The 14,259-nt window shown below is 45.5% G+C and overlaps 1 pseudogene; it reads left to right on the plus strand.

Annotated features, from left to right (window-relative positions):
- Nucleotides 1–13,362: 13,362 nt before the first annotated feature.
- LOC126459440 (5S ribosomal RNA) lies at nt 13,363–13,480 on the plus strand (annotated as a pseudogene).
- Nucleotides 13,481–14,259: the final 779 nt, after the last annotated feature.

Consider the following 14,259-nt stretch of genomic DNA (forward strand, 5'->3'; position numbering starts at 1 on the left):
CCTCTATCCTGAATTGCATGGGGTTTGCATCTGACCTTACATGCTGGTTATGGAAATTTACCACACCATCTTTTGTGAACGCTGCCTCCTTGATAAATTAAATCTTAGAGATGAAAGTGTATCTGTGGCACACTTCTGCAACAGCTGTTGACAGAACTGCCATCGGCCTTGATGATCCTGTGGCCTTAGGGCCTGAACGTGCTGTAGATTAGATGGGTGCAGCAATTGTCCATGAAGTACCCCCACCCCCAAATAAGAGAGTGACATACGCCTTATGCTGCTGCTAATCGTCACACACTGGTCCCAGGGGTTTCTTCTACCGAAATTGCTAAAATCTGATCTTACATTTAATCTTGCATCAACCAGAACCTAGTGGCATTGCCATAAAATTCGCCTCTCGTCAGTTTTGAGTAACTCATGCCTGAGCTTTTCTGCTCTGCACTCATTTTATGGTATACAATCATCATTCTGAATGGAAGTAAGATCTACAGTTTTATGAAGTGAACAAAGATCTGAACTAATATTAATATCTCACAAGGACATATGGGCTCAAGATTGATAAAGGGCACATAAGAACACTAGATATACTGTAAACAGGCTGCTATTCTTACGTCATGTCATGTACATAACAAAAAATTTTAGACAATTGTCAATATAGTGGTGTACGTTACCAAAAAATTAGGAATACACGATAAATTTTTCAATAACCCGAAGGTTGTTTAGAACAAAGAGGGCATGGTTATATTGGAGTTGGTACGTCATTTACCTTCCTCCGACGTTCGAATGTAGAAGGGGAATGTACAAGGGGGACTCCAATCCACGGTGAAGCTTTACAATTTTGACGTATACATGGTAGTAGGTAAATAGCAGTTACTTACTATTATTGAGTGGGCGCTGATGACCACGCTGTTTAGCGCCCGAAAACCTCAAACCACACACACACACACTATAATTGAGGAAACACCAGCTTCATTCAAAGCAGTAACTTTACTATAGCATTTACCGCTTTCATTTAAGGTTCTACACTGAAGCGCCAAATAAACTGGTATAGGCATGCTTATTCACATGCAAACATATATATGTAAACAGGCAGCATACGGCTCTGTGGTCAGTGACGCCTATATAAGACCACAAGTGTCTGGCGCAGTTGTTAGATCGGTTACTGCTGCTACAATGGCAGTTTATCAGGATTTAACTGAGTTTGAACGTGGTATTATAGTCACCGCACGAGCGATGGTACACAGCATCTCCGAGGTAGCGATGAATTGGGGATTTTCCAGTACGACCATTTCACGAGCGTACCGTAAACATCAAGAATCCGGTAAAACATCAGATCTCCGACATCGCTGCGGGCGGAAAAAATCCTGCAAGAACGGGATCAACGTTGACTGAAGAGAATCGTTCAGCGTGACAGAAGTGCAATCCTTCCGCAAATTGCTGCAGATTTCAATTCTGGTCCATTAACAAGTGTCAGCGTGCGAACCATTCAACGAAACATCATCAATATAGGCTTTCGGGGCCGAATTCCCACTTGTGTACCTTTAGTGACTGCACGACACAAAGCTTTACACCTTCCCTGGGCCCGTCAACACCGACATTGGATTGTTGATGACTGGAAACATGTTGCCTGGTCGGACGAGTCTCGTTTCAAATTGCATCGAGCGGATGGACGTGTGCGGGTATGAAGACAACCTCATGAATCCACAGACCCTGCATGTCAGCAGAGGACTGTTCAAGCTGATGGAGGCTCTGTAATTATGTGGAGCGTGTGCAGATGGAGTGATAAGGGACCCCTGATACGTCTAGATACGACTCTGACAGATGACACGTGCGTAAGTATCCTGTCTGATCACCTGCATCCATTCATGTCCATTGTGCATTCCAACGGACTTGAACAATTCCAGCACGTCAATGTGACACCCCCGCACGTGCAGAATTGCTACAGGATGGCTCCAGGGACACTATTCTGAGTATAAACACTTCCGCTAGCCATCAAACGTCCCAGACATGAACATTATTGAGCATATCCGCTTTGCCCTTCTGCGTGCTCGCGGGGTCCTGCACGATATTAGGCTGGTGTACCAGTTTCTTTGGCTCTTCAGCGTATAAGCTCGCAAGCAATTTAGTGATAGTTAAAATTGATCAGAATGCACGAAACACGTTTTCCCTTATAAACCGAAATGTGCGGAATAGATTCGTGCTTAATGATCGCCGAATTATGCTTTGATACTTTGATACACACACTCACATACATACATGCATAGATACACACAAAGGCAATTAAAAATTAAACGTAACAAGCGACCACTAGATACTGGACGGATATCTGATACACTGGACTCTCCCAGCCGACAGATACCCAACGAGTAGCACATCAAGGATTTTTCTAAGGATGTATCAGAACAGTCCAAAACCGGAACACTACAGTTAGGGACTTTATAAAAGTTAGACCCCTGAAGGACGTCATTGAGGGGTATAGAGGTGAGGGTAGCCTCACGGACAATATATGGAAGGCCATAGAACCCCGAAGTTCGCATTTGAGTGCCGACCTGTCGGACGATGACCACTGGGGAGACACAGTGAAGGACTGCCTGATTGAGCTAGAACGGGTCGTTAAGTCAAATACTTAAAGGGAAGGAAGAAATAACAGGATTTTATTTTTGTCTTTTAACTTTTCAGAGTATCAAGAAAGATATTCTGAAACTCCTAATGTAATCTGAGTTTGAATTATTTGATTAGCTTTGGAGTGCAGCAAATCTGTGTAGAAATTTATAAAGGGTACGTAGAGCGGTAATACTCTGTCGATACTGGCAATGTGTCTAGGAACTAATTAATACTTATATATTTGCAAACAAGTGCAGAAATTTACTTTAACAAATTTGTTGTAGAGCAGATTAAGACACAGAAGTTCACTACTGGCTATTAAAATTGCTACACCTAGAAGAAATGCAGATGGTAAACGGGTATTCATTGGACAAATATATTATACTAGAACTGACATGTGATTACATTTTCACGCAAGTTGGGTGCCTAGATCCTGAGAAATCAGTAACCAGAACAACCACCTCTGGCCGTAATAACGGCCTTGATACGCCTGGGCATTGAGTGAAACAGAGCTTGGATGGCGTGTACAGGTACAGCTGCCCATGCAGCTTCAACACGATGCCACAGTTCATCAAGTGTAATGACTGGCTTCTTCTGACGAGCCAGTTGCTCGACCACCATTGACCAGACATTTTCAATTGGTGAGAGATCTGGAGAATGTGCTGGCCAGGGCAGCAGTCGAACATTTTCTGTATCCAGAAAGGCCCGTACAGGACCTGCTACATGCGGTCGTGCATTATCCTGCTGAAATGTAGGGTTTCGCAGGGATCGAATGAAGGGTAGAGCAACAGGTCGTAACACATCTGAAATGTAACGTCTACCGTTCAAAGTGCCGTCAATGGGAACAAGAGGTGACCGAGACGTGTAACGCATACCATCATGCCGGGTGATACGCCAGTATAGCGATGACGAATACACACACGCTTCCAATGTGCGTGTACCGCGATGTCGCCAAACACGGATGCGACCATCATGAAGTTGTAAACAGAACCTCGATTCGTGCAGCCAGGTTCGTCCTTGAGAACTCCATCGCAGGCGCTCCTGTCTGAGATGCAGCGTCAAGGGTAACCGCAGCCATGGTCTCAGAGCTGATAGTCCATGCTGGTCCAAACGTCGTCGATCTGTTTGTGCAGATGGTTGTTGTCTTGCAAACGTCCGCATCTGTTGACTCAGGGATCGAGAAGTGACTGCACGATCCGTTACAGCCATGCCGATAAGATGCCTGTCATCTCGACTGCTAGTGATACGAGGCCGTTGGGATCCAGCACGGCGTTCCGTATACCCTCTTGAACCCACCGATTCCATATTTTGCTAACAGTCATTGGATCTCGACCAACGCGAGCAGCAATGTCGCGATACGATAAACCGCAATCGCGATAGGCTACAATCCGACCTTTATCAAAGCCGGAAACGTGATGGTACGCATTTCTCCTCCTTACACGAGGCATCACAACAACGTTTCACCAGACAACGCCGGTCAATTGCTGTTTGTATATGAGAAATCGGTTGCAAACTCTCCTCATGACAGCAGGTTGTAGGTGTCGCCACAGGCGCCAACCTTGTGTGAATGCTCTGAAAAGCTAATCATTTGATCTTCTTCCTGTCGGTTAAATTTCGCGCCTGTAGCACGTCATGTCTGTGGGGTAGCAATTTTAATGGTCAGTAGTGTAGTAACATCGTTACACTGTTTTGGTTACTGAGGAAGGCTTTTTACACAACAACAACAAAAATAATTAAAAACCTCAGCCATAACGTGAGGCAGAAACCGTCAAACTTTTCATTTCGCGGGTGTATTGCCGCTGTATCAATGGGCGAAAGTCCGTCAGAGAAGGAACTAGAAGTTGAAGGTGAAGATGAAGCTGTTCCCGTGAGAATCTAGCGCCAGTAGCAGGCACTCTGCCTTGTGGCTTGGCGCTTAGTCGGTGATCAGAGCGGCTAGCGAACCTCACCCTACACCCAAATGAGGGCTTCGTAATAAGCTCAGATGGCACGCTTAATGCCTGACACTAGACCGCAGCGTCGAGCGGGTCCCTCAGCCAGCCGCCCATCTGGGAGATGGCACAGGCGCATGGAATGCGGTCAGTAGGTCCGGGCTCGCTCGCTTCCACGCGCCGTCACGACGTACGTACACACACACGCGCACACACTCGCACGCACAGGTGTGTACGCCGCGGATGGTGTAGCTCTCCGGCATAGCCTAGGGGGATCAACGCTTTCACGTCTCCCCAGCTTCTCGCAGGGCCGGAGGTCAACAGGACCTGCTGGTGACAGTCTCAGGCGACGAGGGCAGTTAGAACAGTGCTTTCCCGTAAATCCGAGAGTCTTAGTTAGTTTGTGGAAAGTACCCGAGTATCTGCAAGTACTTGTGAGTGAGGCATTGCAGTGCCTGTGTTGTTAAGAAGAGCGATGCAACCCTCCTTCGGACATGTGTGCGTGTAAGAAGGAACGCTGCTGCAGCGTACTTCTGAACAACAGCATCGTATTTATACGCAGACACCGGGCAAGCGACTTTCAATTACAATGTCCTCCCCTCTACGGTAATTACATCGACGCAGGAAAGACAATATATGGAACTTTGCGTCTAGCCGTGGGTCGTACGGGGGTAGCCAAAACGGTTGCTGGCACAGTAGCAGAGCGTGCCTGGAAAAAAAAATACTGAGTGAAGTATTAAAAGATCAACTCGAACAGGTGTTGTGTGACTTTCGCCCAGACCAAATGCCGCGAACAACAACGATTTAGAAAAGCGGTTAAGGCGACCGCTCGCGTAAAGCGGAAAATCTGGGTTCGGGTCCCGGTGCGGCACAAATTTTCACTGTCGTCATTCCCTTATACAGCTGATGGTTGCCCGAATTCGTAAACGCGAATACATTTCGTGTACGATTAAATTAATTATGCAAGACACTCCAAAACTAAGATTTTTTTGCAACGTCGTATGTTTTATTCAAGCATTTACAAAACTTATTATATGCCTCACAACGACACCTCAATGCGTCCACGTATACTACCGTGTTACCACACCGTACGTAGTTTTTACGACGGGTAAACCGTTTTAATTATGCATAGGAGAAACGTACACGTTTAAAAGAGAAATAAAAAAAACTTAAATTCAGAACCACCTTGTCGAAAACGGTCTCCTCAACCAGGAACTATGCAACAGATTTTCACAAACGAATCAATTTCGTCCCGACAGCCAGTATCCCGAATCAGAAAGTTCTACACCACGTTACTGCGTCGTACCATAAATAACTGTAGCTTGCAGTCCAGTTTTCTTCTGTCATTTGAGTTTTCTACTTTTTCATTATTTTTATCTGTGTTTGAACGTTCGGGCACATGAATTTCTAAATACAACTAACCAGTATATATTTCAAAATTGGACATGAAAAACAAGATATTCAACATTTGCCGAACACCAAAAATATCAAAATCAAACACCTAGAAGCAAAGAAACAAACATAGCGAGAAACAACAAGAAAACAAACTACGTAACGTTATAAGCAAACTACCAACTCCAGGTGGCACTTGGAGAAAACAAAAATATTGCAAACTATCAGATAAATTTTGGCAAAGAACTCTTGCTGAACTCGTAGCAAATCTGATATGAATCTTGATATGCTCTAAAACACATTTTTATGTGACGAATTGTAGAAGATGACCAAAAACACTGCTTCCAGCAAGTATGCAAACCTCTGCACTAACTCAATATAGTCTAGGATTTTCTCAGTAGCGTCTTTCAACTTCAGTGGACACATCAAGCTGGGTTCCTTCTACGACAGCTTCGACAACCGGATGTGACACTTCTTGATTTTCACTTGAGGTTATTTATCGGAGTTGGTGTAGCTGAGGTCATAAGTCTATTGTACGCCGCAGATGAAAAAGTTATAGCTGACATGCGGCGGGGCTGTGTCCAGGTGAGGTGTCTGCCAGATTACCAACGACGGTCATACCGAAACGAGCACTGACGAGCAGCACCTCAGCATACTTCAACGCAGAGTCCTGCTCAACATTTATGGGACAGTTCAGGAAAGTAACGGTTTTGGATATCTAGAACGAACGCTGAGTTGCGCCGCCTCATACAAGGAGCTGACATTGTAAGATCCTGACTTGGACATGTTCTTACGATCGATTCTGAAAGAACGGCTAATAATGTTTTTGAATGGGGGCAAATTGGAAGAAGAGAGGGTGAGGATAGCTACGAAAACAGTGGATGGAGGACATGAAAGAAGACATAAAATCTCTCAGAGTCAGGTGACGCTGGAGAAACGTGCTACAGAGAACAGAGAAGACTTTATGACACACGAAGAGTTGTAACGCCATGAGATGAAGAAGAAGTCATACACAAACTTAAAAAACTATAGGCTAAGAGCTTGATGTAGTTGTCTAAAGAACTGTACAGTAACGAGCTCTGTGAGTCACCCCAATCTATTTATACACATCTACGAAGTTGCAAAATCTACCTTGACCACTCTGTATACCAAGAACATTTCTCATATTGATAACCTAAGAGACGACAGAATCCTTGAAGATAAAGTGGGAATAGCTCCTGAATTCCTTATTCGTAGAGCGTATACTTAATATGAAAATCGATGGATGTCCCATATTGTTTCTTTCGCTATGTAAAGAAATGTTCCATGTTGTGAACCACTGTGATAATTTAAAGTTGCATGCTGTGATGGACCAAATTGGAGCGTTCCTGTTGGCCAGCGTTGACGACAGTTACAACCATAGCTTTATAGGGCTGTATCCAGCACCGATAAATAGGAAAACGTTAATTTATATTTCCTTAGTGACAAGGTATTAAGTATGTACGTGTTTTGTGCTGTAGATAAGTAACAACAAGTGGAACTGGAGCCAATGTAGACACGAGGCTGTTATCGAAGAGAATCAGGGAGTTGGCTTTCGTCGAATAGAGATAATCATCAAAAACGCGTACTTCTTTGGTTGTTTATTGAGATTGACGTTTTCTCACTTGCACTCTCTCTGGATTGTACAAGTGGTAATAGGTGTGAATTACTGGTACGGAACGGAAACGTTAAGTAATTTCGGAAGTGTGTTTGATCTAAAGGAAGTTTCTGACACCTATGTTGAAAGTATATAACTTCTTGAAGATACACAATCATTAATCAATCAGAAGTAACTCTTTTAGTCCATTGGTGTCTAAACTGAAATCGATTTTGCATGAAGTCTGTAACGAAAAAGTAGTGGGAGAAGCTAAATTGACAGGAATGAATACCTGAAGACAGAGAGTTTTGTAAAAATCAATTTAACAAACAGGAGCAAAACGGCGGTGGCGACTGGGGATAAAGGTTTATTTGTCTTCATTTTCTGGCTAGCCTAGATTGATTGCTTCAAAGGGGATGCTATGAAACACAGTTTCAGCAGGATACAGATAACATGTTAATAAACGTGTACATTGAGATGTTACCAAACAAAAGGCGTATCTGTATGTTCTTTGGATTCTTCACAGTTTAAATTGAAATAAAAGTACATGAAGTTATAACAAGAGCAGACGGTGCTACAAACTCTCACTGTAAGTTGCTTTGAAGCTGGCGTTGCCATGTTAGATGCTCCAATCCAGTAGCAGACTATTACTTACAATTGCTCCCTGTTTTTAATAGAGCATGTAGTAGTTGTTACGATGCTATCTTGAATAACACAGCACCAGAAAGGAATTTTCAGACATCCTTCTGTTCTTAAATACACATGTGATACAGTAATACAAGGCATTTCGCCTCGTTAATGTAATTTATTTTTGTTATACTTTCGAATGACCGAGAAGAGAGGTATGTGATATATTATGTACCATAATACGGACTCACGAAACTGATGTTCAGTCTGTGCCCTCTTCCCGAAAATGTTTAGAACATAGTTTGCCTTGCTTGGTTTCCTATCTTTTCTTCTTCCAGTGTTTAACCAGAGATTGGTTGGTTCAAATGGCTCTGAGCACTATGCGACTTAACTTCTGAGGTCATCAGTCGCCTAGAACTTAGAACTAATTAAACCTAACTAACCTAAGGACATCACACACATCCATGCCCGAGGCAAGATTCGAACCTGCGACTGTAGCGGTAACCAGAGATTTTTTCGAGTTGGAATGATGGGAAATCTAAGTCAAATGACAGAATTAAAATCACTACAGCAAAGGCAAACAGTGCTGCTATAATTCATCTACATAAAAGAAAATGTCGCTTGAACGGGTCCACTTACGAATGAAATGTAAGTCTTTTGAACTTCAGACTAAAATCGGAATGGCTGATACACCCGTAAAGCATGCATTTTTTATAAAAACACTTCCACCGCAAATTGATATTTAGCACAGCTAACATGGTGGATGTCAGCTTCAAGTTTTTAGTATCAGGACAACTCCCTTATTGTACCTCCATGTAACACTAACTATTCTGTTGGTAATCTCTCGTACGTGTACAAGCTGGAAGAAGTAGAGTAGATATAGAAAATATATGTGTGTGTATTTACCTACAAAGGCATACAACATACAAACTAAAGGCTGTTGTGAATATAATGGTTGCTGGAAAGTGTGAACATGGAACGGATTGTCGCTGTTTGTTGAGCTGTGAATATCTTTGCCTTTTTAATTGTAATTAGTAGCCAATGAACGAATTGGTGAAAATTTTGTCAACATCTTGTAGGTAAATAAATTGAATGAAATAGTAAGAAAGGCACTGACAGACGCTGCTGAAATGTTTAAAAAAAATTTCGTCGTAAGGTTAAGACTCGAGAATTCACGTGCTCGTACACGCTATTTTTATGAAGTAACAAATATCACAGGGCGATCACACAGAGTGACATCATGACATTGGAAATTTTCTTGAAACTAAAGCTCGCAGATAGACTGTCAACGTCATTCAGCAATAGGACGATTAAAAATCTTTTAATCAAACAAGAGAAGTGTAAACCAACAAGGCATTAACTCTAACGAGCGCATGGCAAGGAGAAATTTGTAGCTGAAATTTCTAACACAAGAACTAAGCGTAAAGGTATTCTAGGGAGACGTTACACTGCCGAACTGGGATTTGGAAACATGGGCCTTGCTTACGAGGCCATAAACTGATGGACTGATAATACACCTGTCAATATCTACACTGACGGAAAAAATCACAGCACCAAAAAATAATTAATGTAGAGTAATCACATTTCAGGAATGCATTTGTCTAGGTGACATATTTAAGTGACTACCACCGCAAGATCACAGGTTAATACAAAGGGTGAAACTTTAGTAGTGGCAACTATTTATTTACAGCTCGTACAAAATACACTCCTGGAAATGGAAAAAAGAACACATTGACACCTGTGTGTCAGACCCACCATACTTGCTCCGGACACTGCGAGAGGGCTGTACAAGCAATGATCACACGCACGGCACAGCGGACACACCAGGAACCGCGGTGTTGGCCGTCGAATGGCGCTAGCTGCGCAGCATTTGTGCACCGCCGCCGTCAGTTTGCCGTGGCATACGGAGCTCCATCGCAGTCTTTAACACTGGTAGCATGCCGCGACAGCGTGGACGTGAACCGTATATGCAGTTGACGGACTTTGAGCGAGGGCGTATAGTGGGCATGCGGGAGGCCGGGTGGACGTACCGCCGAATTGCTCAACACGTGGGGCGTGAGGTCTCCACAGTACATCGATGTTGTCGCCAGTGGTCGGCGGAAGGTGCACGTGCCCGTCGACCTGGGACCGGACCGCAGCGACGCACGGATGCACGCCAAGACCGTAGGATCCTACGCAGTGCCGTAGGGGACCGCACCGCCACTTCCCAGCAAATTAGGGACACTGTTGCTCCTGGGGTATCGGCGAGGACCATTCGCAACCGTCTCCATGAAGCTGGGCTACGGTCCCGCACACCGTTAGGCCGTCTTCCGCTCACGCCCCAACATCGTGCAGCCCGCCTCCAGTGGTGTCGCGACAGGCGTGAATGGAGGGACGAATGGAGACGTCGTCTTCAGCGATGAGAGTCGCTTCTGCCTTGGTGCCAATGATGGTCGTATGCGTGTTTGGCGCCGTGCAGGTGAGCGCCACAATCAGGACTGCATACGACCGAGGCACACAGGGCCAACACCCGGCATCATGGTGTGGGCAGCGATCTCCTACACTGGCCGTACACCACTGGTGATCGTCGAGGGGACACTGAATAGTGCACGGTACATCCAAACCGTCATCGAACCCATCGTTCTACCATTCCTAGACCGGCAAGGGAACTTGCTGTTCCAACAGGACAATGCACGTCCGCAAGTATCCCGTGCCACCCAACGTGCTCTAGAAGGTGTAAGTCAACTACCCTGGCCAGCAAGATCTCCGGATCTGTCCCCCATTGAGCATGTTTGGGACTGGATGAAGCGTCGTCTCACGCGGTCTGCACGTCCAGCACGAACGCTGGTCCAACTGAGGCGCCAGGTGGAAATGGCATGGCAAGCCGTTCCACAGGACTACATCCAGCATCTCTACGATCGTCTCCATGGGAGAATAGCAGCCTGCATTGCTGCGAAAGGTGGATATACACTGTACTAGTGCCGACATTGTGCATACTCTGTTGCCTGTGTCTATGTGCCTGTGGTTCTGTCAGTGTGATCATGTGATGTATCTGACCCCAGGAATGTGTCAATAAAGTTTCCCCTTCCTGGGACAATGAATTCACGGTGTTCTTATTTCAATTACCAGGAGTGTAGATACGTGTTTCAAAGTTTTACTGACCTTCAAAGTGTCACCAGAATTGTGTATAACCCGTTGCCAGAGATGTGGAAGTCGTAGGTACTCTTAGCAGTGCCAGTTGTGTCGACAGTTCGGGCTGCGCGGTCTATTGCCCGACGAATTTTGTATTAGTTCTGAAGCGAATGCCGTAAAGCGTTTTCTTCAGTTTAGAAATCTAGTTGAACTTACGAGGACTTAACTCAGGGGAGTGCAGTAGGAGGTGTAGCCCCATTAGTCAAACAAATCAGTAACAGCTTACACTGTACGTGCTTGAGCATTGTCCTGCAAAATGATGGTCAGGTTCTGTAGAAAGTGTCATCACTTCTGCCTCTAAGCTGGTCGTAGGTTGTGTTCCAAAAATGAACAGCATAGTGACAGAATTGATGACACTTTGTGCAGGACCTGACCATCATTTTGCAGGACAATGCTCAAGCACGTACAGTGCAAGTTGTTATTTGGTTGACTGGTGAGGCTATACCACCTACTGCATTCCCCTGACTTAAGCCCTCGTAAGTTCAACTCGATTTCTAAACTGAAGGAAACACTTCACGGCATTCGCTTCAGAACTGCTACAAATTCGTCGGGCAATAGACCGTGCCGCTCGAACTGTCACCACAAGTGGCACTGCTAAGAGTATCCTACGACTTCCACATCGCTGGCAACTGGTTATACACAATGCTGGTAACTACTTTGAAGGCCAGTAAATCTTTGAAACACGCATCTATTTTGTACGAGCTGTCAATAAATAGTTGCCACTATTAAAGTTTCAACCCTCGTACAAGCGCGAGATAAGTCGTCGCAAATGTGAAATACTGGTACATTAATAACGTATGTAGCACCAGAATGTTAAATGCAAGATTGCATGGCTCGTACACTTTGTTGTACTGGTGACGAACGTCAGTTTGTGGGATGAAATTCCATGCTTGTTGCACTGGATCGTTCAGTACAGGGACGGTTAATGCTGTTCGTGGATGACGCTGGAGTTTTCGTCCGTTAATGTGCCGTATGTGATCGAATGGAGACAGATCTGGTGATTAAGCAGGCCAAGCCAAAATGTCGACACTCTGTAGAGCATGTTGGGTTAGAAAAATAGCACGTGGACGATCGTTATTCTGTCGGAAAACACCCCCTGGAATGCTGTTCATGGACGAGAGCACGATAAGTCGAATCACCAGACTGACGTATAAATTTGCAGTCAGCGTGCGCGGGATAACCACGACAGTGATCCTGCTGTCATATGAAACAGCACCCAGACCATAACTCCAGATGTAGGTCTAGCACGCAGACAGGTTGGTTGCAGGACCTCAGCTGGTCTCCTTCTAACCGACACACGGCCATCTCTGGCACCGAGGCAGGATCATCTTTCGTCAGAAAACGCAACAGGGCTCCACCGTGCCCTCTACTGAGCTCTCGCTGGACACCACTGATATCGCAAATGACGGTGGTTTGGGGTGAGTGCAATGCACGCTACAGGGCGTATGGCTCTGTGTTGTCCTTGAAGCAACCAATTTGTTACAGTTGTTATGTTACTGTGGTCCTAAATGCTGCTCAAACTACTGCTGCAGGTGGAGTAATGTGCGCCACAAGCATACGCCGAACAAACTAGTCTTCCCTCCCGGTAGTCCGGAGCCCCGTCTCCTTGCGACCGTACATTCACGTTATCACTGCCGCCAGCAGTCATGTAGAATAGCTTCTGCAGTATCGCAAAAGAAAAATCCATCTGCTGGTACTATATTCGAATACTCTGAGCTGTAGGTGGCGCCGTGCTGCACTCTCGAATCACACAGCAGATTTCTAACTGAACTGCACCTGTGAAATGGATGGAGAAATAAAAACACCTGCTTTGAAAAAGTATTCCGTAAATGTCATGAGCAGCTAGTTCAACGACCCTCACGCATTGGAAGTACGTTCAAAGACGAAGGAAAAAACGATGTACCACGAAGGAATTACCCGAACAGAACGGAAATCGGTAAATGTGGCGTACATGTATAGACAAACGAATAGTTACAATTTGAAAAAAAAATGGATGATTTATTCAAGAGCAAGTCAATTACGGCCAACGGCCTTGCCACAGTGGTAACACCGGTTCCCGTCCGATCACCGAAGTTAAGCGCTGTCGGGCTCGGCTAGCACTTGGATGGGTGACTATCCGGTCTGCCGAGCGCTGTTGGCAAGCGGGGCGCACTCAGCCCCTGCGAGGCAAACTGAGGAGCTACTTGATTGAGAAGTAGCGGCTCTGGTCTCGGAAACTGACATACGGCCAGGAGAGCGGCGTGCAGACCATATGCCCCTCCTTATCCGCATCCAGTGACGCCTGTGGGCTGAGGATAACACGGCAGCCGGTCGGTACCGCTGGGCCTTCCAAGGCCTGTTCGGACGGAGAGAAGTCAATTACGCGTTAGTCCACCTCTATCCCTTACGCAAGCTTCACAGAATTGTTGGATGTCTTCCTCAGGACTACCGTGCCAAATTTTGTCCAACTGGGGCGTTAGATCGTCCGAACCCCGAGCTGCTGGAGGGCTCTGTCCATAATTCTTCAAACGTTCTCAGTTATGAAGACATCCGGCGACCTTGCTGGCCAAGGTGGGATTTGGTAAGCATGAAGATAACCGGTAGAAACTCTCGCCGTGTGCGGGCAGGCATTATGTTGCTGAAATGTAAGACCAGGATGGCTTCCCATGTATGGCAACAGAACAGGGCGCAAAATATCGCCGACGTACCGCTGTGCTGTAACGGTGCTATAGATGACAACCAAAGGGGTCCTGCTATGAAACGAACTGACATCCCAGACCATCATTACTCCTGGTTGTCTGGCCGTACGGCGGACGGCAGTCATGCTGGTATCCCGTCGCTGTCCGCGGCGTCTCCAGACACCTCTTGCTGGACATCGGGGCTCAATTACAAACGGGACTCATCACTGAAGACAATTCTTCTCCAGTTAATGAGAAAGAA

The sequence above is a fragment of the Schistocerca serialis genome, chromosome 2 (genome assembly GCF_023864345.2).
Source record: "Schistocerca serialis cubense isolate TAMUIC-IGC-003099 chromosome 2, iqSchSeri2.2, whole genome shotgun sequence".
Lineage (NCBI taxonomy): Eukaryota > Metazoa > Arthropoda > Insecta > Orthoptera > Acrididae > Schistocerca > Schistocerca serialis.